The 24,809-nt window shown below is 35.3% G+C and overlaps 1 long non-coding RNA gene across 1 annotated transcript; it reads left to right on the plus strand.

The window, feature by feature from the left end:
• Window positions 1–10,334: 10,334 nt before the first annotated feature.
• Window positions 10,335–16,237, plus strand: LOC145563933 (uncharacterized). Its single transcript, XR_014094686.1, has 3 exons — window positions 10,335–10,744; window positions 15,119–15,351; window positions 16,005–16,237. It is a non-coding gene; the product is annotated as an uncharacterized LOC145563933 (long non-coding RNA).
• The last annotated feature ends 8,572 nt before the right edge of the window (window positions 16,238–24,809 follow it).

The raw sequence follows: 24,809 nt of genomic DNA on the forward strand, positions 1-24,809 counted from the left end.
TCGAGATTATGCTCGCACCATTTCTTCTGACTTGGGACATGCGACAACACTTGTACTTTACCAAGGTCATTGTATAGCTAGTCTATTAGCCACCTTTACAATCCTTTCCCAAATTTCGTATAAGCATGAACACATTAGTCTCCATTTTTCTTCTTTATCAAATCTCGTGGCTCGTATCTTGGGTAAACTTTTACAAATTCCTTGTCCACAACTTTGAATATGTTCTTTTTTACGTTTAAATTCGTGTAACTTATATGATTGTTATGCACAATCCCGAGCTTCACTTTAATATCACTCGTTATACTATAACTTTACATAATTGGGGTTTTGAAACCTTTATACCACTTACGTTACTCAGCATCTTTGACTTCTTCTCATGATAATCATCAAATTGTGCCGTGTCTATGCTTCTAGCATAGAGATAATTTTTAGAATAATTCAACTAAATCCAAAATGCCTTTTCAATCTCCTTGAAAGTCCATTAAAAAGGCCCTTAATATGTCTTTTCTCATGATACTTAGTTCCAAATGGTCACCCAAGGTTCTTGGAACACTTCTCCATGGAGCTTCATCACCTTCTTTACATAACTTCCTACAAGTTCATCCACTGCAATTCAACTACATCATTCTTTTTTCTTAACTTACATCAATTTGCATTTAAATCTATTGAGATGCAAATATTATCCTTTACCCATATTTCGATTGGATGTATAATCCTCTTGGTTCTCCTATGCTGAACCTTTAAATCTTGCCAAATCCAACGTTTGATCACATAATTACCATTTCATTAATCATTCAAGGCTGCCAATATGCTTTCTTAACTTCATACACTTCTAGCTTCTCCTTGTGGGTGCACCCAAATATGATGAGTTGTGTCCATCCTCCATGAGTTTTCTTTCATTCATCACATTTATTACCTTCCTTCTTTCACTAAGGTTCCGTCTTCATTAATATTAGTGTTACCCTTCCCTGAGTAACTTTATCACCATGCTAATCGACTTCAACACACGAAATTAGCTTTCCTTTATCTCCTCCATTTATGCGAAGATCTCTTCCTTTACCACATTTCGTAGCGATTCTCCAATGATCTCTTCTTCCACTATTTTAAGCTTCAACCTTTCCATTTCTTAAACAAATTCCAAGTTACAATCATTGTATTCACTATAGACTCAGCTTTCGACTGCCACTGTCCCAACTGTGTAGGCCTTTCCTTTGTTATATTGAATTTCCAACTAGGATTCCTTTATGGATATAACCATCTAAATTAATAATATCCACATCCTTCTTTCACAAAAGTACACTTTTCATTCTTGTGATTCTTGTGATATTTTAAATTTCACACCATGAACCCCTTTGTTATGTAATCCCTTTCTATTTCCAATCATGTCATACTGAACCAAGAATGTTGAATCCCAAACACCCATAAGGTGTAGGTTAATCCTCAACAGCTTTCATCTTTCCTTGGTCCAAATCCGTGCCTTCCTTTTTGCAACAAGTACCATTTGAAATTCTGCTTTCTCAATCCAAAGCCCACACAACTTTTTACATCCCCTTGCATTATCTTCCATATCCTAAAAAAGGTAGAAAATGTCCTCAATGAACTACTATGAATTTATTCTAAGAATAAAGATTCTCGATTACTCAAATCGTAATGATGCAAATGCAATTACCGGCTAAAACATGTGATATTAAACTTAACTCAATGTGCTATTAATATTCAACCTCGTTCCATCCTCAAAAATATCGTCGTTCTTTCCCATTGACCAACCAAGTGATCATCTTTGGTAGAAATTACTCATGCATTATTATCATCTTATTCCACTCCTTAAAACTCCTACACAACCTTCACCTTCACCATTATCCTTCAATCAAGCACGCCTATACAAATGCTTCCCAAAGCAATGTAAATTCTTTTTAACAATTCCTGATAGTTTCACTCACAACACCCTTTATTTCTCATTAGTCGATAAAATTTTACCTTTATCTCTATAACAATTCCCATATTCATTCACAATCTTTAAATTTCAGGATTTGCTTCTCGCAATTTAGTACCTTAACACTATAAAGTTTCAACAAGTCACAAGCTTTCCTTTGATGTTCCTTTTATATAAATCATTTGTGACTCACCAAGATTCTCATAGCATAATCATCATGTCAAGATCTCCTCTGTCGAGTTCGACAATAAACTTCCTCCCATTGAAATCCCAAATTCACGATTAAGCCATTCTCATCCGTTGAAGTTTACCATTTTCTATCAATTCAAGAAATTGTGAAAGTTTAAGAATTGTTCACGCCAACTCTGCCATATTTTCGCCTTGAAAATACAATGCTCATATATACGTTCTTAAAATTCATTTGACCATATCCTTGGTCGTTACCATTTAATTTCTCAAATGCTTCATTTCTTGTATATTCCATCCTTAAACTTAACACTTATACTTCCAAGAGTATATAAGCAAGATGTTCTTTTTTTTTCATATAAATCATTCATGTCTCAAAGACTTACTCCTAACAATTTTAAGTGAAATGCATATTCAATTCTTTTCCAAGTTTGCTCACTTGCTCATTTTAGCTTCCCCAAATAGACACCACCTCCTCAAGTGTACCCTATGCAACTCTATGAACTTCAATTGCTGTTGTTGTCAATGACGATCCTTTAATTCCAAATCCATTATAACTTGTATACCTTTTTTTATAACAACCATGGACAAGCAACCATTTTCTGAGTTCTGCCTTAAAGCTTGCCAATTATAATTGGGTGTGTCCATCACTACACCGTTCTTTCAATCCCTTGCATTAGCTCTCAAGGGGTCTTTATTAATTATGTTCATGGTTAGATCTTAAGTTAGACACGCTTCTAATTAACTTATATCTTTAATATACACTACACACATTTAATTTAAGCTAACAAATTGAGGTTGCATAATTACAACTCCAAAATTTTACAACCTGATCAATCAAATTTTTGATTGCTAACCAACCATAAATTTATTAAAGCATCACATAAATAAATAAAAATAATTCCCATGGTTTTCCAAAGTTTAGAAATGTATTATTAGAATGTTTGAGTAAGAAATGACTCATTGGAGCAGTAATCTGAAATGAATAATTTGGAAATGAAATGAAATATTTAGCAGTAAGACGAATTAATTGGCAAGGACATGAATAAAATTTTATTGGTGAGAAGGAAAATGACTAGAAAATGAAATAAAATGAGTTCGAATAACCTATGCAACTCAATAGGTTTATTAACTCACTATGGCCAAGCCACTTATGAATTTACTGAAAACGGAAATAATTACATTGCGGAAATGAAACTAAGAATTCTAAAAGAAATGAAACTACAAAAATCCAGTCCTTTCGAACATTGTCTTTCTTGTCTTTTGATTGTTTGTAGCTTTCAGGATCGAATTCAGGGTCATCTTTCTCCTCTATTGGTTCAGGTGTCCCTAGATTTTGCTATACTTGAATAAAATCTTCATCATTTTCATCGTTAGATGAAATGTCAATTAGAATTGGAGTTGGGGGTGGATTTGGATTTGAGATCTCCATAATGGAACTATTGATAGTATGGTTACTTTCATCAATTAGCTCTCCTTCCTCTTGTCCTCTATCTATTCCTACTTGATTACCTTGTGGTGGAGAAAAATTTCCTGATTGATGACTAGTGGAAGGGGAATCATTCCCGGCTAGATTATCATAGTAATATTTGGGATATGGAATATGTAAGTGTTCGCAGTAATATTTCTCAACTTGAACAAGATAAGAAATCAAGTATCTGTAATCAAGGTACCACTCTCCATCATAACCTTTATATTTGGAGTAATTTGGGATGTCCCTAGGTAAGTAAAAATTAGAAAACTTTTCTTTGACACCGAGATATGGGGGTTCATATGGAAGACAATGAATGATCATAGCTGAAACAAGATTAAAATGATCAAAATTCTTGTCTCCTAAGACATCGCTTCTGTGTGAACAATAGAAACGAATTTTCTTGCCATAATCAAATGGATGTTCATTGTTTTTCTTAATTAGAGTACCAACTTGGGAATGTTTGCTAGGAAAGATCGGCATTATGTAAAGGAGAAGACTTAGAAAAGAATCCCCTTCCCAAAGAAAGTAAATTAATACAGTTCCTGCATGAATTAATTTCAATGTTCGATTAAACAATTTCACTTATTTCTAATCACATAATTACATGCTTACAAGCAATCAATTCACATGATCAAACATCACAACCTAAATATTAATGCATACAAGAACATGATTATTTCTAACTTATATGCCCAAATTATTTCCTACCCAAGCTCACCAACATGTTTTTAAAAGCTTTTAACACATAATTCTTACCTCAATCCTCGCTTTCCTGCAAAATGAACAAACTAAATTTTTTTTCTTTTTGAAATTTATTTCCGAAAAGGCCAAAATATTCGAGAAACATAAAAATTTTGGACACCCTAATTAAAAAAAAAATTGGATGTCCCTTTTTCAAAAAAAAAAAAAAAAAATATCTGGATTTCTCCAAAATAAAAAAAAAAATTTCGAACCCTAAAAAAAATAAATAAATTTTTCGTCTTCTTAAAATCATAATAAATTAAAATAACTCTCTTTTAAAATTACTTGATTAAAAAAGCACTTGGCCAAGTTTAAAACAAAATACTTTAAAATACATTTTTGGCTTTAGTGGTAATAAAAATCTCAACAAAAGCTCCCAGATATTTTTTGCTGGGTAACACCCTTGAAATTCCTTTCTTTTAAAATACCTATTTTACCCCTTTTTTAAAACACGATATAGGAAATTCTAAGGCATTACCGCCACCGTGATAACGGCTAAGACAATTATCAAAGACACAAAGCGAAAGACTCTCTTTAAAACCATTCAAAACAAGTCAACTTAAAAGTCAAACCAAACGAAAGTAAAGTCAAACCAAAGTCAAAAGAAGTCAACCTACAACTTGGAACCATTGTAGGCCCTTCTTAAAACTAAACAAACTTAAAAACCTTTGCGCTAGTCTCACACGCATAATATAAAATAATTAAAGAAACAAATCCCATCGTAAACTTATGGAAACTAAGCATGATTCGCTCTTCACTCATGCCCATTATGAATATGCTTCATCACCTGAAAGCTCCTCTCTACTTGTCCCCACTACTCGCCATTAGAAATGGGTCGTTTTAGGGCCAAGATAAAGACAAGACCAACAAAACACACAAACACAGAATCAACAATGCTGAGTACATAAGAGTAAATAAAACACACTAACATGTTTTCACCCTATCATCACACAACTTATCTTGTTGCACCTATTTACAAGAATACAACGTACAACATGACTCTGAATTAAAATAACTAATTGACTCATTTAGGATTGAATACGCATCGAACGGGTTTCTCCCTAACCTGCCCCAACAAAGGGGTATTAACACGGTATCTAACAATGCTAATATAAAATAACCACTCGTAAGAGGCAGAATTCTTGCGCATAATAATAAAAGGAAAATAAAGCGTCCTGTACTCCCAGTAGAAATTATGGTCAAATATAAAGTCGCATAACTCCCCCCATATGTTCATACTCGAGGTATCTACGTTCCAAGAGTTTTGGTGCATAATCTCTTTTACTTTACGTTGTTTTACATAATTTTAGACTTGGTGATGACTCTCAAACCATAACACAATCAATCATTATAATTACTCAAATAATTTAACATACCAATTTAATTCTTGACTAATTAGTGACCACATAATATTTAATGTTGAACCCTTTTTAATCTACCTCGGTGTCAAAGACACCATAAACGTATAATGCGCCAAAATTCTTATCCCTCGGTGTTAGAAACACCTTAATTTCACTAAGGCATATAATTTATTCCTCGTGTACAAAGACACTTAAATAGCTCCTTCCTCATGCTTATAGCATCAACAAAAATTGTATGAACCATAATAAAAATTCCTTTTCAATATTTTAAACCAAATTACACATTTAGTTTAATTAAACATGCCCATTATCATGCCAATAATAAAAGTGTGGTTCATATACAACATGCCAAATTAAATATTTCCAATCACCAATCCACTAAATAATTTATTTCAACCAATCATGCTTCACAAATAATTCACCAAAACCATTCTCAATTCAATCATTCCAATTCATTTCACCAATTTCATTTCAATTTAAACATTCCAACCAATTTCTAGCATGACACTAACTTGGAATCACTTAAATAAATCCTAACATGTTTATACATGCTTAACAAACTTTCGAGTACGCGTACGTACCTCAAATAAGCTCTGAAAATAGCTGAGTACACTACAACAATTCCCGAACCAAGTCTCTAAGGACGCTGGTTAGGGAGTGGCGACTGGGGCGTGGTGGTCGACGGTAGCAGGAAGGTGACTGGCGGTAAGGGGTGGCCGGATTGATCGTTGGACAACAGCACGGGTCAGCAGCAATTGGGACTCATGGTGTGAATGTTGGGTTTTGGTGAGTCCGACCCACCGCAGAAGGAAACCCGAGCCAAGATCACACTCACAATAATTATAACCATAAAGCATAATTAACTTAAATAACACGATTAAGAAAGAAATTAATACCTTTGGCGCGTGCTTCGCTCACTTAATTGAGCTCTTACTTCGAAAGCTCTTAGCCCCGTTCACACGAGGACCTCCAACAAAGTCCACCCGCAACTCGAGCACCGAAAATGGTCTATTGCTTAGGAGTTAGCTAAGCTCGACCTTAAAACCTGAGTAATTAATTGTGTTCAAAGGTATTCACAATGGTGATGCCTTTTTCAATACTTACTCAAGCAATTTTTCCAATACCCCAACTTGGGTTATTTTAGGGAAAATCAAGAGTGAGAAAAACTCATCCATCAATGTGGGAGATTTAATTTTTCCATTTTATTTTAAATCAAAAATAAAGTTAATAATCAAGCTACTAATAAATCAACAAGTGGCATGCTCACAAGAGAGGTTAGGTGAGGACCATTTGGAGAAGGGGGGGATAAAACTTGCTCCCCACTCCCTCTCCCATAGCTGGCCAACACAACACCAAACACCCAATTAGTTCGCGCCATGTGGCACCCCACCACTTGGGCACCAAGGCACCCAAGGTGGGCTGCCAGCCGCTGTTATGCCCTTCGGCCCAGCAGGCCATGCACATATTTACGGGCTGCTTGGTCGAGGCTTGCTGCCAGCAAGCCACGCACCAATGTGCGGGCTGCTGGCCATGGCCTGCTAGCATGCCTCACACATTTGTGCGGGCTGCTGACCGAGGCTGCTAGCACGACACGCACATTTGTGCGGGCTGCTGGCCAAGGCCCTGCTAGCATGCCACACACATATGTGCGGGCTGCTGGCCAGCCTAGCTAGCCAAGGTGCGCTAGCACGCACCAGCCATCCTAGGCTCGGCTTGGTGGGCATGCTAGCCACCTTGCTAGACCATATGCCCCTAGCACTCGGGCATTCCGATGCTAGGGATATTTTAGTCATTTTGTTGATTTATTAATTATTTTCTCTTCTCGTCTTTTATCATTTTCGACTCGACTTCCGACGCTCCAAGCTCAAATTTCCGACCTCTAAATATTAATTACTCGGTTGGCTCATTAATTCCTTCCAAATTAATTCGTTGCTTCGGTTCGTTAGTTTTTTGGGTGTGACCTGAAGGGTTCAGTTAAGATTAAGCTGTAATATTAATTGTACATTAATATTATTGATCAGAAGCGGCCTCCACGCAGGCATTCCGATCACTTGACCTCACTGAATAATTAGCTTTTTAATAATTCTGAACCCTCTATTGGAATAATACACTTGTTCGAAGGACACCATTCCTTTCAATCTCCCACTTGTCTTTCCGGACAAGTGCGCTTTTAGTGTATAGCCTTTTTCCTATGTCACTTAATGTCTCTTCATGAATTATAAGGTATGATTTATTCGTCATCCTTATTATGTCCAAAAGTGTTTCTTGATCCCGAGTCCGACTGTCAATAAAAAGATGATTTCTAAAATCCATCCGAGCACAACCATGCATTTTTACAGTCTCGCTCTTCGAGAGGCCTTGTAAACAACAAAGACATCTTCCCTATTTTTAGTAGGGGGACATTCCTAGTCTTGTAATGTAGCTTCTCTTACTGAGAGGACCTAGCCGCCCGAATGTTGCCATTATAATCGCCTTTTACGGCAGACGTTTGACAACATCAAAGCGGACTAGTACTCAAACAAGAGAACTCACAATACTCATGGTCGAGGAAATAGGTTCCGATAGCCATAATGAGAAATATACTTATGACGATTTTTAATCTCTTAAAGTATTCTCATAGGTCGATCCAGTATGGTTCTAAACCAATACCTGTGCAAATGATTTATGACAAGCATGTCCTTGTAGCACAAGAAACGGTGCTATAAATCAAACTACACACTAATCTCAAGTGGTCATTAACCGTCCATTGTTTAAATGACCTTGACTAGGGATAATTCTCGATTATAATATTTAATCTTAATAGGTGTTTCCTTACCAAGACTGGTCTTAACACCCTATTTTGAATATTTTTAGAATTGAATGGACTCATTACTTAATCCTAAACAACAATTAAATAGCAAATGGAGTGATAAATGTTGCATGAAATTTAAATCACTACAACAAATCATCTTTTGTGCCATGAATTATGCCACAGGAATTCCAAATTCGTGGCATAATTTCATCTAGCCACGGGAAAAATGAATTATGATACAAGACCTAAATAAGAAGAAAATTTATGCCACGGGTAAAATAAATACCCGTGGCAAATATTACACTTGTGCCACGTGTAGCGTTTTTCCCGTGATAAACTTTACATTTGTACCACGAGTAACTTTTTTCCCGTGACAAACTTTACATTTGTACCACAAGTAACTTTTTACCCGTGACAAACTTTACTTTTGTGCCACAAGTAGTTTTTTTCCCGTGGTAAACTTTACACTAGTGTCGTCACAACTCACAGGTAGTAATTTTTCTGTGACAAGCTACCATACACTTATGCCATAGTTTTTTCTACAGTATAATTTTTTTGTATCTAGACCTACTCATCATGCCATGGAAAAGGATGATATCAATCATAGAATACCAATAACTTTATGAAGAATATATATACATGACAATTAAGTTAGATGTGTCATTTTTCTTTACTTCTAAACTTGAAGATATTTGAAATACCATAAGCACTAACCGATATATTGTAGAATATTACATGTAAACAAATCGGAGGTCATATATATATATATATATATATAGAATTGAGATCATGTGAGAACCAAGTTGAATAATAGGAACTAGGAACTAATCTCAGCCATTGATCGCACTCCATCTAATGGCTCACATTGCACCCGCTTTCGTTAATGACATTCTTGTAATTTCGCTGTTTTCAAACTCTTTTTCAGTTTTTTTTTTTAACTTTTAAGGCAATTTCATTTACTTTAACACTGATTTCATTTACTTTTACTAAATTTTCATTTACTTTTGAGAAATGAAACTAGAAACTACTTTATAAAGTTAAAATATTACAAAAATGTCATTAATGACACGGGAAGCATGTGAGCCATCCGATTAACATGATCTAAGGGCCTAGATTAGTTCTTAGTTCTTATTTTAGCCTTGGTTATATATATATATATATATATATATATATATATATATATATATATATATATATATATATATATATATATATATATATATATATAATCTTTATAATTATGCTCCTTTTTTTCCGCACAATAACAGCTAGAACTGTATATCACTCATCATTAACTGAAAAAAAAAAAATTAAAAGACATCATAGGAATGCACTGATTTTACTTTCTTTTTCTCATCATCTAATTTTAATTTCACAATCTAGGGTTTTATCCTTAAGTTTATTCTTAGCACTCTCAATTTAGGGTTCTCCTAAACTCATTTAGTGAAGTATTGATTACAGTTACTGAACTCGATTTTATTGCTATAGAATTACACTAATAGAAAAAGCAAAAAGACAACAAGAGAAAGACACTGATTTCTAATGGATTTGTAGACCCCAAAAAAATAAAAACCATAAATTGTGTTAATAAAATAAAAGTCAGATTAAGGCATAAATAGAGGCATTGGTTTAATGAAAATTGGTGCCCAAAAAACTCAATGATTGCGGTTTCATTTAATCAGTGCTTTGATTAGTCGTACTACTTTCATTGATTATTATGTGCAATGTTTTGAGATTATTTGTGAGATATCAAAAGTTTAAAAGTTGCACATAATAATTAATAGAAGTTTGAGGTAGTATTATTTTTGTCATACATTTTTTTTAAAAGATTTTACCCCAATAGTAATACCCACCTATTGCATAATTTAAAAAAAAAAAAAGAAAAAAAAAAAAAAAAGGGGAAGTAGTACTCTGAAATACGGTAATACACTAATACCCACCTGCAAAAAACCACCTGCGCTTCATCTCTCCCATCTCAAACTCCATGACTCCATCTTCCTCATCACCTCCATGCCTTCCTCCATTTCATGGCGTTTGACACATCATCCTCCACCATTGTCTACAAGTTCTGTATCTAATTTTTGCGATAAATAAGGTAGAATGCGAATGAAATTTCTTGAAGATCGAAAATATCCAGCATTAATTCGAGCAAAATCGAAAAATCCAGACCTATTTCGAGCCAATTTTAAGGATTTCATGCAATAATTCAGGCAACAAAAAATTCGAATCAATTTCGAACCAAAAATAAAAAATTCAAGGTTAGTGTTTCTGGGTTATCTAGCTTTGCGTTATTATTTGGCTTTTTTGTCCACTTATTCATGTTAAATGCTTTAATATGTTGGGTTTAATTGATGTAAATTGTTTAGCAGTTTAACTTTGATGAATCCTGTTTCCCCCAAAATTCTATATTTTTCTAAGTAATAAGGTGAAACAACTCCTGAATTTTGTTAATTCTATATTAGTTTGCTACCTTTGTGTTTCATTTATGCATGATTTGTGTTTAAGAGTTTTTTTTTTTATTTTTTTATTTTTGAATTTGATTTAATTTCAATTTAATTGCTTAGATGCTTATTTGATTTCAATTTATTTCCATTGTTCGTGATTGAACTTGCGTTTCTTTTTTAATGGTGAAATTCCCTTTTTTGTTCTTTTAATTGGATTATTTTCTTAGGTACTTGCTCAATTCGTATCTGGATTAATATATACAATCTAAGCATTTTTTATCAACTATTTTTTTTTAAAAAAAAAATTTGTTGATTATCAATCTACTCATATTTGTTAGAATTTGTTGTTCCTGACTTGTTGTAGCGTATTATTGTTTTAGTTGATGGGTTCAGAATGTTCTTCTTGATGTAAAAATTAACAGGTCAATAAAAAATTACTCTGTTTTTGCTATAATTTGAGGGTGTTTGTAACACCCTAGAAATTCCTTTCCTTTAAAATACCTGTTTTGCTCTTTTTAAAACTCAAAATAGGAAAATCTACGATATTACCGCCACCGTGAAAACAACTAAGACAATTTTCAAAGACACAGAGCGGAAGGCTATCTTTAAAACCATTTCAAAACAAGTCAACCAAATGAAAGTAAAGTTAAATCAAAGTCAAACGAAGTCATCCTACAACTTGGAACCATTAAAGGCCCTTATTAAAACCAAATAAAACTTAAAAACCTTTGCGTTAGTCTCATAAGCATAATAATATTATAATCAATGAAGCAATAAATCACATCATAGTCTTATGGAAACTAGCATGATTCGCTCTTCACTCATGCTCATCCTGAATATGCTTTATCACCTGAAAAGCTTCTCTCTAGTTGTTTCCACTACTCTTCATTAAAAATGGGTCATCATAGGGCCAAGGTAAAGACAAGGCCAAACAAACATAAAAACACACACAATCAGCAAAGCTAAGTACATAAGCGTAACTAAACACACTAACATGCTATCCCCTATCAACGCACAACTTACCTCGTTGCAACTGTTTACAAGCATACAAAATACAACAAGACTTCTCAACTAAGTAATTAAATAATTTATTTAGTATTGATTACGCATTGAACGGGTTTCCCCCTAACCTGCCTCAATAAAGGGGTATTAACACGGGAGCTAACCGTGCCAGCATAAAAGAACCAAAGAACCACTCGTAAGTGGCGGAATTCCTGCGCATAATAATAAAAAGGAAAATACAGCATCTTGCACTCCTAATAGAAGTTATGGTCAAATATAAAGTCGCATAACTCCCCCCATATGTTCATACTTAAGGCATATACGTTCTAATAGTTTTGGTGTGTAATCTCTTTCCTTTTACGTTATTTACATATTATTAAATTAGGTGATGACTCTCAAACCATAACACAATCAAATATTATAATTACTCAAACAATTAAACATACCAATTTAATTCTTGAATAATTAGTGACCACATAATATTTAATGTTGAACTCTTTTTAATCTAGCTCGGTGCCAAAGACACCTTAAACGCATAATGCGCTTAAGTGCAATAAGGCCCAAAAATATAATATATACACGACACTTAAACAGCTCCTTCCTCATGCTTATAGCATCAATAAAATTTATATGAAGCATAATAAAATTCATTTTCAATATTCCAAACCAAATTAAACATTTAGTTTAGTTAAACATGCTCTCTATCATGCCAATAATAAAAGTGTGGTTCATATACAATATGCCAAAATAATTATTTTCAATCATTTATCCATCACAATTAATCCATGCTTCATTATTTAATCACCAAAATCAACCAAATAATAAATTCAAATAAAAAACTATCATGATACTATTTGGAATCAATTATTCAAAGCCTAGCATGTTCCTATATCACCAAATAAATACCAAGTACGCGAATGTACCTCAAATCGTCTTTTCAACTAGCCAAAATGCTAGAATTTACTCAACTTAAAGTCTCCTACAATACCAAATACATAAACTCAATTAATCCCTTGATTACACAAATTTCCAGCAACTTTTAAAAATCTTAAAACCTCTCTAACAAGCTGAATTTTGGTTTAAAACTTTTAAAACTCTTTCTTTAAGTGGGTATTTAAAACCACAAAGTAAAAAGATAATTATAGTGCTTATATAAAAATTCCAGCACACTTTTTAAGGTCTAAACCCCTCAAATAAATCTAAAAATTATATTAAAACCAATTAAAACCTTCTCTATTTATGGGTAATCAACCCCCTTTTATTAAAACACAAAAGTAGCACTTTATAATAAAATTCCAGCAATTTATTCTTAATGAAAACTCATTAAAACTCCATAAAGATACATTCTTTAAGCTTTATTAACACTTCCAATCAATGGGTATATAAAACCTCCAAATTAATTTTAAGTTAGAACCCTAAAAACCAACACTTTAATAATTAAAACCCTAAATTTTAATACTTTATAAAATCTGAAATTAAACACTTTATAATCTAAAATTTTCAATCTTTAATCATTAAAACACAATTATAAAATATATCAATAATGTTTAAACAATTAAAATCAATACCAAAAATATAAAGTATAGGAATAATAATTAAAACAAGATAAAAGAGGAGAGAGAGAGAACCACCGAGGGGTGGTGGGCGACCGGCTGGGCGGCGGCCAGGCGTGAGGTGGGTGGTCGCCGGCGGTAGGTGATGTGGCAGCGTCCGGTGGTGAGGTGGCATGCAAGTGGAGTAAGGTTTGTGTTTTGTGAAACCAAGTTCACGTATAACCCCATGAAACAAGAAAAAAAAGGAAAAAATAAGGAAAAGGAAAAAAAGAAAAAGAAAGAAAAGAAAAATAAGGAAAAGGAAAAAGAAAAGTAAGCTTATATGGGAAAATCTGATTTCTTTGAGCCTTTTGTGTGGGATAATTTTGGGGTTTTGGAAGGTATTTATAGAGTAGAGAATAGGGTTTAAGTTTGGGCTCAATAAATAAATGAGCTTAAGTTATAAAATATTTGACCACAAGAGTTCAAATAAGGGTTGAGCTTATTTGAATGAAATGGGTTATTCCAATAAGAATATGTAGGACTAGTTTACATACGATATTTTAAATGAGTCCAAATAAGTTATAAATGTTTGGCCAAAAATATAATTTACTTTTATAAAACTTTATAAATAAAATACTTTAGCCCTTTAAAATATTTGATTAAAATAATCGAACCCTTAAAAATACATTTTGTAAATACTTAAATACTTTATAAAAATACATAAAAATACGGAGTATTACTGTGTTTTTGGTGAATTTATACGATACCCACTAACCCGCTATATTATTAAATCAATTTACCAGAAATTGTCGTTTTTGTTCTAACAACTATCCAATGATAAAAAAGTAAACTCATGTACTAATTTTTTCAAGATTTGAAGTATAGTACTAAGTCTTAGTTGTTAGAATATCCCCTGAGATAAAAATATTATTCAAGCTAGCTGAATGACATCTCGCAGCTTGCAGTTGCAAGTAGTTCATCAGTTTGTTTATAAAGCTATTCTGGACACATATTTTTGGGCAGTGGGTTGATGCATGACATTTTAGATATTTTTTTTACTGCTATTTCATAGCTAGCTGCTATCCTACCATTGGGAGTTGTACATACCTTGGGCAAATCTTCATCAAAATGAGTTTGGGTAAAGTGGCAGTATCATTTACTTACACTATCAAAGATATGGAGCCAGTTTTCTCTGTTATATTGTCTTTTGCCTTTAAAAAGGAGAGGTATAATTTTCATATGTTCATTTTTACATACATAGAATTGCTGAAATGTGAAAGCTTCTCTGACGTGAAGAATAAGCCATTGTAAACATTTGATGATTGAAGTATTAATTATGTTTTCGCTAGTGATTTGGTTTATGTCTGGGTTAATTGTCATGATCATTGCAAAACCCTACTCTTTGGGTTATGTTTTCTGATACAACACTTAAATAAGTGATGAATGTAACATTCATTTAGCTCTCAATTTGCAGCATTCTTTGTTGGTCTTGTTGACGTGTTTATCCTGGCCAAAAAAATGTGTCTTTGAGTGGGATATTTTGTTACATTTGTTTCAAATCCATGTATGACAATTACCTTGTTCTAGCAAAATAGTTGAGATTTTACATTTAGATGTGCATCAGCTGATAAATCATGCTTACTACTTTTAGGTAAGCTAGGACTCTGAAGCATCAAAGTTGAAGGCTAGGCTGGAGAATCTGTATCAAAATCACAAGAAAATTTTGAAAGCAAACCGCTCTCTACCGAAATCCCCCTATTAATGAAAATCTTAAAATTTTTATTATCATTGTAGGCATTACATGGGAGAAGAGACCTTGAACCCGAAGGCTAAAATTCAGAGCATTAGCTTGACAATGCTCTTAAACACATCAGGTTAAAGAAGGTATTTTTTGCAGCATTAGCTTATCTTTTGAGTTAAACAAGTTATTACCACTTTTGCTCTTTGTATCAATCTGATCAATGATTCAATGGTATATGTCAGTTGAATTCCTCAAGCTTAAACCTAGGTCTAGTATCTCTATTTTGGATACTCATTGTGTAGAAAATTTAGTACTTGTTTTTATACTTTGTTCATTTTAGGGGACATTTGTCCTAAATAATAGGTCATAATTGATTTTAATGGCTAAAACATACTAATTTAATTATGATTTGGTAGAACTTATTTACTGGTCCATAATAAGCCAACCAAATTGACTAAGAATTTGTTTGTTTCAGTAAATACACTTATGAAAAGGTTTATCATATTGCTCCTACCTTCATAGTGCACTGCAGGGATATAAATTAGGGATGTTTATTAGTTACAAGCTAGAACTTTGTGTTTGACTATTAGCTATCATGTTTACATATTTTGAGGTTGTATTAGATCAATTTACTGAATTCTTTCCTTTTTTTTTTTTTTTTTTTTTTTTGAATGTAACTACTCTAATATGTCCTCTATTGCTGCCAAGTATGGTGCGATTTTGATGTGTTACATGGCTCAAAATATTGGCCTAATTGCTACTGTAAATATTAATCTGCTTTGTGTGGCTGTGTTAGTGAGTGTAGGTGTAGCTGTAATTGCTTGTGGCTGTTGCAGTTTGCTGCTGTTGCTGTTGCTGCACAATGCTGCTGTTGCTGTTGTTGCAAAATGTTGTTGTTGCTGCATGCTGATGTTACTATGCTCCTACTATTGTAGTTATGCTCCCATTGTAATTTTTTTTTCCTTTTTTTTTTTATGACAATGTAAAACATTACAATTATTTATTAATGGAAATATCTAAGGTTTTATATGTTCAAGTCTCTGTGTATAAATTTAGCAGAAAAAATGCAAATTTTATTTTATTTTATTTTTTGGCCTAAATGGCACCGGCTCTAATTCCTTTTTCTACTGGTGTTATTAGCCACGGTAATATTTATAACAACATAGTTTATTAGCCACGGTTTGATTTATGACAAACAAAATTATTAGCCATAGTAATATTTGTGGCAATGTTTTTTAGTCACTGGTATAACATGTGGCAACTAATTTGTTAGCCACGTGAATAATCGTGGCAAGTTAATTTGTTTGCCACGTGAATAGCCATGGCATAAAAATTTAAATTTGCCACTACATCCATTTTCCCATGAAAAATTCCTAGCCACCGCCTCTTGTGCCACGGGAGTAAATTTCAAAATTCCCTTGGCTAACTTACATGGCCACGGGAATTTCAAACTTGTGCCACGATTTTACTCATGGCACAAAGGTCAATTTGTTGTAGTGAATTACTCCAAAACTTGAATGGTTTTTCTTAGTCTCTTACATTAAATGTTCAAATATTAACTAAAACACTAAACAGGGAAATTAAAGCCAGTCTCCCACATGCCTGATTCCCATTGCCTTAACGTGCTTGTTGTGCTTCACTTGAGGCAAAGGTTTAGTAAGTGGATCGGCTACATTATCATCCATTCCAACATTGCAAATTCTGATTTCACCTTCTGATTTCCATTCTTGAATCATGTGAAACCGCCGCTTGACATGTTTGACCTTCTGATGTTCCCTTGGCTCTCTGGCCTGAGCAATAGCTCCATTGTTGTTACAATAGAGGACTATTGGACCCTTGATTTAGGGTACAACATTAAGTTCACCAACGAACTTACGAATCCAAACAGCTTCCTTAGCAGCTTCAGCAGCTGCTAATTATTCTGCTTCAGTTGTAGAATCTGCTGATGTGCTCTACTTGGCACTCTTCCAACTAAACGCTCCTCCATTTAGACAGAACACATATCTAGATTGCGATTTGAAATTTTCTCTGTCTATCTTGAAGCTCGTGTTGGTATAACCTTCAACAACTAATTCCTCTTAACCACCATACACCAGGAATTTATCCTTGTTCCTTTTCAGGTACTTTAGGATATTCTTGGCCCAAGTCCAATGGGCCTCTCCTGGGTCTGATTGGTAACGGCTTGTAGCACTCAAGGCATACGATACATTGGGCCTAGTACATATCATGGCATACATGATTGATCCAATTAGCGAAGCATATGGAATCTAATTCATCCTTTCCCGCTCATCAGGTGTCTGTAGACACTACTTCTTGCTTAGGGTTATGCCATGTGACATGGGTAGGTGACCTCTCTTGGCCCCTCCATGCCGAATCGGGCCAATACCTTATCAATATAAGTACTTTGGCTCAATCCAATCATCCATTTCGATCTATCCCTTTAAATCTTGATGCCTAGTATGTACTGAGCCTCTCCCAAGTCTTTCATTGAGAAACACTTTCCGAGCCAGGCCTTTACAGACTCTAACAACGGAATGTTGTTTCCAATGAGCAATATGTCATCGACATATAAGACTAGGAAGGCGATGTCACTCCCATTGACCTTCTTGTATACACAAGATTCATCTGGATTCTTGATAAAACCAAACTTACTGATGGCTTCATCGAATCGCAGATTCCAACTCCTGCTAGCTAGCTTTAGCCCATAAATGGACTTTCTAAGCTTACAAACTTTCCCAGCATTGTTTTGGTCGACAAAACCTTCAAGCTGTGTCATATACACAGTTTCTTCCAGAATATCATTGAGGAAGGCGGTTTTGACGTCTATCTGCCATATTTCATAGTTGCAATATGCAGCAATCGCTAGGAGGATCCGAACGGATTTAAGCATTGCGACTGGAGAAAAGGTTTCATCGTAATCATGAACTTGTCTGTAACCTTTTGCTACCAATCTAGCTTTGTAAATGAATAAATTTCCATCTTTGTCGGTTTTAAACTTGAAAATCCACTTACATCCGATAGGTGTGTAACCTTCGGGTAAGTCAACCAAGTCCGAGACTTGATTTTCAAAAATGGAATCCCTTTCAGATCTCATGGCCTCTTGCCATTTAGCAGAGTTGGTGCTTGTCATCGCTTGCTTATAGGTTGCCGGTTCATCTTCATCCATAATCAGGATGTCCCGATTCTCGGTTAATACTATACCAAGATATCTATCAGGTTGAGATCTCGGCCTCTGAGACCTACGTAGGGTAACGGACTGAGCATTTGCATTGTCGATTTGACTTTACACATTTTAACAAGCGTCAACAGATGTTGTTTGAGCACTTTGACTGTCAATCTGATTTTGTTGCTCATCCTCTCGAACTTCATCGAGTTCGATTTTCCTCTCACTTGTCATTTTGGAAAGGTGGTCCTTCTCAAAAAAGACACCATCGCGAGCAACAAAAACTTTGTTCTCCGATTTGTTGTAGAAGTAATACCCTTTGGTTTCTTTTGGGTAGCCTACAAAGTAAACTTTGTCAGATTTGGGATGAAGTTTGTCAGAAATCAATTTCTTGACATATGCTTCGCATCCCCATATCTTTAGAAAAGACAACCAAGGAGGTTTCTTCGTCCATAGCTCGTATGAAGTCTTTTCTACAGCTTTTGATGAAGCGCAGTTCAGTGTTAGTACCGCTGTTAGAAGTGCGTGTCCCCAGCAAGAGATAGGAAGATCACTAAGACCCATTGTAGATCGTACCATGTCTAACAAGGTTCGATTTCTCCTTTCGGATACTCCGTTCCATTGTGGAGTTCCTGGAGGTGTCAATTCAGAAAGTATACCCTTATCTTTCAGATGGTCATTGAATTCTTGGCTCAAATATTCACCACCTCGATCCGATCGAAGGGCTTTGATGTTCTTGCCAAGCTAATTCTCAACTTCAATTTGAAAGTATTTGAACTTTTCAAACGATTCAGATTTGTACGACATGACGTAGACATAACCATATCTACTATAGTCGTTTGTGAAGGTGATAAAGATCGATGTCCGTTCCTTGTGGCGGAGCTCATTGGTCCACATACATCGGTGTGTATTAGACCCAATAAGTCTCCTGCCCTTTCTCCTAACTTGGAGAATGGTTGCTTAATCATCTTGCCTAATAAACATCCTTCGCAATTCTCAAACGATTTTAAATCGAAAGAGTCAAGAACACCTTCTTGTAGAAGTTAATGTGGCCAAGACGACAATGCCACAAGTATGATTGACTCTTAGATTTGGTATCATTATAAACATGTTTGTCTAAACACACATAAATGTGTCATTCCATAAATATAAGAAAGACATAAAACATAAGTCTTGTGATCAAAGTCAAAATGACGTCCAACGCCAAAAGATCAAAGTATGGTTGATAAAACAAAACAAGTTTTAATTCTATACAAAACATGAGACTACAAGCTTTCTTTGGATAGATTATCTTCATCTTCCACTTGAGTACTCATATCCACTTGAAAAGCACCGCTAACTTTGTTCCAGAATTAGGAGTACATAGTGAGTCAATTTTCCGGTATCTAATACCTTAAGTTGCTTATATTCAAGTGTAAAGATGATACCTGAGATTGAGGCTATTTTTCCTCTTGCCTCATCTTCCAGATACATGCTACATTTTCTCTTATAGTGTTCTTGCTTACTACAATAGAAGCAGCGCATCTTAGCTTTGTTCTTGAACTCCTTCTTCTTAGGCCTCAGAGCAAACTTAGCCCCCTTGCCAGAATAGGTTTTCTGAAGCTCTTGGATAACTTCCTCTAAGGATAGTTTGTTTTGATTGGCGGTAAGTCGCATCTTTAATGCCACATAGCCCGAGTGGAGTGAGCTCAGAAGCATATGAGCCGCTTGCTCATCCTCCACCGATTTGCCAATTAGCTCCAAGTGGGTGAATAACCTTGTCATCTTAAGCACATGGGCTTGAAGTGGCATCCTGAATCTAAGCTTTGCACTATAGACCCTAGCCCATACTTCATGCCTCTCTTTGGTGAGACACCCATCTTGAGGTGGCTTGATCCTCATGTTAGAAAGTGACTTAGTCACCTCCTCCACAAGACCATCATAGTTGCCTCTAACGCTCTTCGTGACCCTCAAATTGACTACATCCTCTAGAGCTTTGAGGAGCATATCCGGAAAATAGTTGGAGAATATCCCCTTCCATTGTTCTGGAATGGAGTTTGCCATGAGTCGCGAGACTCTCTTGCAATCATAACTCCACTCCTCATGAGCTTCATCGCTCATAACCCCTTATGAGTAGAAACTCGGGATGGGCGTATCAAGAATATGCTCTAGGTAGTAATTTCGGAGGGTCTTTCGGAGTTCTTTTTCCCTGTAACACCCCAATAATTCTCCTTTTTCCAAATCACTTACTTTAAATAAAAAATAGAGGAGAACCATTGGCATGTTACCGCCACGTGTTAAAACGTTAAGGCTTTATCAAAGTATCGTAGCGGAAAATCCAACTTAAAACTTAAATAATATAATTTAGAAAACCAATAACTCAAAGCTTACAAATTGGAATCATAAAGGCCCTTATTAAAACCAAACCAATATTCAAAATCCCAAAACATAATTAAAATAGTAAAACATAAGTAAGTTCAACACAAAGGATGAATACTCTCAATCACACCAATCCCTTGACAATGCGTACGTCAAATCCCTGAACTTCACATCATCAAGCTAACCTGTGCAATACTGCTCCCCAATAATACAAGTGTAATAATTGGATCATAACAGTGTCATTGAAAGGTGAAGGCCATGACTAAAGTAACACACTATAGGGAATATTTCAAGCATTACGATAACCCCAAACTTGAACCCCACTGTGATCATACACTAAAGTACGGTGGCGTTCCAAAGGGAAAGAAAAAGAGCAAAAAGAGTCGCCAACAAGTTTTAGGAACTTGTAAACCCAAAAGACAATCCAAAAGGACCATCAACTACTCCATAAGGTCGTGAACCAAATAGGGTCCGGGGATGAGGGTACGAATCCAATCTACAAAAGAAAGGACTCGCCCTATAAAATAGGCCTCTACTTTGTTTTACTAGTATTCATGTGCGCTTTTCGAATAACATACAAACACTATATTGAACCTAACCTGTTTATCTATGTTGGTTGAATATTAATGCACAAATAAAACTATTATTGGCGATCACTTTAATTAAAATCATATTAGCCTAAACCAAGTTATTAATTATCTTATTAAGCGTGATCTCAAGTACAAATTCCCTTTAACAAGCATAAAAGGTGTGATCAAGCAATAACAATAAAACATAAACCAAGCAACATGAGCATAAGCAATAAACAATAATGATGATAATAGCAAGATAAGGCATAATAAAGCTCAATAAGAATAGCAAGATCCTAGGCATGATACTAACAAGGTTAATAACAACTCCTAGCATGTCACTAAGCAATAAAGATCGAAGCTTTAAACCTAACATGGTACTAACATGATATCATGATATTAGAAAAAGTAAAGGCATCCTAAACATGATACTAGAAAGCATAAAATAACATCCTAACATGATACTAGGAATCATAAAACAATAATAAGCATGCTTTCTACATTGTTAATAAAATAGGGAGTAAGCTAATCTACTTACTTTGAAGCCTCGTACCTCTTTCTAATAACAAAATACACAAGTTAGTAAACTTCAATGAAAATAATAAATAATAATTAAAGAATCAAATTGAAATCAAATCAAATAAAGTTTAGACTAGATTTGGACCAAACCCTCAGAAATTATCAACCTTTCACGTCTAGGGCGAAGGCAACTTCGAACTTGGCTAGGTGTTTCAAGATCTTGTGAATGCGGAATATTGTTTGTGAAAAGGTTGGTTTAGAAAGAGAGAGAAAAAGAAAAGAATTAAGTAATTCTTGAGAGGGAATAGAGAGAATTAAGGAAGAATTGATAAAAGTTGAAAGAGAATTGTTGATTCTGAAAACAGGAATTCGGACCCTATTTATAATGAAAATAGTCCGAAAAAACATAGAATTTGATAAGGAATAAAACTACACGCTGTCGCCAGGAATCGACTCTGTCGCGATGCGACAGGGTCTGTCGCGTGGCGACAGACTTGTCGTTTGGCGACAAACTGTATTAGCGCGTTTTCTTCACGCGGAATCCGATCTTTAATCAACTTGATCTACGGAATCCGTACAGAAGATAAAATACGTATTTTTAAGATAACAAAATAATATTTTACTCCAAATAAAAGACTATTTAAAATAATTAATTATTAAATCTAATAATATTAGAATAAAAAAGAATCTTCTAGAAACTTCCAGAAAATTATAATTAATCCTAATAATTTTAGGAATAATAATTAACATCAGGCCCTCCTCTAGATCATTGGGCCGTATTTAAATAATTAACCGGGCCCGGTTTAGTATATTGGCCATAACTTCCTCAATATTCATCGGAATCGGGCTTATAATATATCGTTGGAAAGGTCTTTTCAAGCTCCATCCAACTACACTATTATTGGACCTTAATCATGGACCAAACTAAACCGGTTTGGCTATTTTCAAATAAATAGAGTTATTTTCAAAAACAGAGAGAAGAGAATTTTAATAAAACTAAACCGCAACACTTGACTTTCAACCACTTTCACCTAATCCGATAATAGTTCGACGTGAAAGGCATTCATCACTGGGTTTGGTTTTGGGGAGACACAAATGGGTGTCTACAGAAGCCCCCACTTTGACTGAGTTTGAAGAGACGAATGTTTCGAAAACGAGAGTCAAAGTATCGATAGGGACGGAGAATGATTCAAAACGTTCTGCGATTCCAAATCATTCTTATAACGCCGATACCTGCAAACCAATCATTAGTTAAACAAATAAGAGAGTTAAGAAACGCGTATCTTGCACCGTCGAGGACACGTCTCTGAACGTAACCATTTGTTGTTGCTTCATTTGTTGTTTGTGACAACCTCCATAGTATCTCGGGAACATCGTCGAAAATAACTGTATGTCGTCAACTTCAAGGTTGTGGCAGTACGTTGCCACGGCAGTGCATCGCCGCTATAGACAATCTCTTCTTTACCTTGAGGGACCGTCTAAGGTGACCTTGCTTCGCCATCTTCAAAATTTGAGACAACACTCCACATCCTAGGGAACGTTGTCTATCATTGCTGCTACATCTCGAGCTTTTCCTTGAATCATGGTGACAACCTTCCCAATCATAGCGAATGTCGTCGAAGACCGCCTCATCACGAACCACTCTTCTCAAATATAGGTGACAACTTCCACAATCTTTGTGAATGTCGTCGAAGACTGCCTCATCACGAACCGCTCTTCTCAAATATAGGTGACAACTTCCACAATCTTAGTGAATGTCGTTGAAGACCGCCCATCTCGTGCTATCTTATCAAATCTTGATGACAATTTCCACAATCTTAGCGAAGGTCGTCGAAGATCGCCTCATCACGAACCGCTCTTCTCAAATATAAGTGACAACTTCCACAATCTTAGCGGACATTGTCGAAGATCGCCCATCTCGTGCTATCCTCTCAAATCTTGATGACAACTTCCACAATCTTAGCGAAGGTCGTCGAAGATTGCCCATCTCGTGCTATCTTCTCAAATCTTGATGACAACTTCCACAATCTTAGCGAACGTCGTCGAAGATCGCCCATCTCGTGCTATCTTATCAAATCTTGATGACAACTTCCACAATCTTAGCGGGCGTTGTCGAAGATTGCTCATCTCGTGCTATCTTCTCAAATCAAGTGACAACCTTCACAATCTTAGCGAAAGCTATCAAAGACCGCTTCATCTTGAATCGTTCTTCTCAAATCTAATAATAACCTCCCCAATCATAGTGAAAGCTATTGAAGGTCGCTTCATCTCAAACCGCCCTTCTCAAATCCAAGCAATAGAGTTTTTTTAATCTTAAAGCCCCCTGTTGAAGGCTTCGTCATGTCGAATCTTCAAATCTTCTTCTATCCTAGGAAATTGTTGTGAACCGTTACTTTGGTGCTTGCGATGAGCCAATATTTAGGCGCTTTAAGCTAAGTGAGACGATCTTTTGTCAGGTCGTTCACTTATTGTGATTGTAATCAAGCCGATTACTAAATCCTGTCAAATTGCTTATAGGGGCTAACTGGCGTACCAAGGAACCCAAAATTGCTGAGCCAAGTCTATATGACCATATCATGAAGCCACGTGACCTGTCGCCGCACCAGCGCAAGCCAAAACCTTCTGTCGCCAGGCGACAAACCTTGTCGTTTGGCGACATATTTCTTTTTCATTTCTACCGCTGCTGCTGTTCATTGCTCGGTTTCGCTCCGAACTTTCAATTTGGTCGTTTCCTTACGACCAAATCTGCTCAATTCTTTTGCAAATTAAGGCTCTTCATCTCCATATAATTTTGCTCAAACTTCTCTCATCTTGGAAAAGTTTCATACATCTATATTCGCGGTTTTTCGAAAAAATCCGGGAATATTCTTGCTCGCTGGAATGTACTTGCATCTATATTTCAGACTATAGGACTTTGCTCATCTTTTATTATCTTAGGGTTGACCTAAGACTTAGTGTTGCTCGACTCATTGATTTGACATGACTTAACTCA

This window comes from Chenopodium album, chromosome 10 (assembly GCF_948465745.1).
Source record: "Chenopodium album chromosome 10, dcCheAlbu1.1, whole genome shotgun sequence".
Taxonomy (NCBI): Eukaryota; Viridiplantae; Streptophyta; class Magnoliopsida; order Caryophyllales; family Amaranthaceae; genus Chenopodium; species Chenopodium album.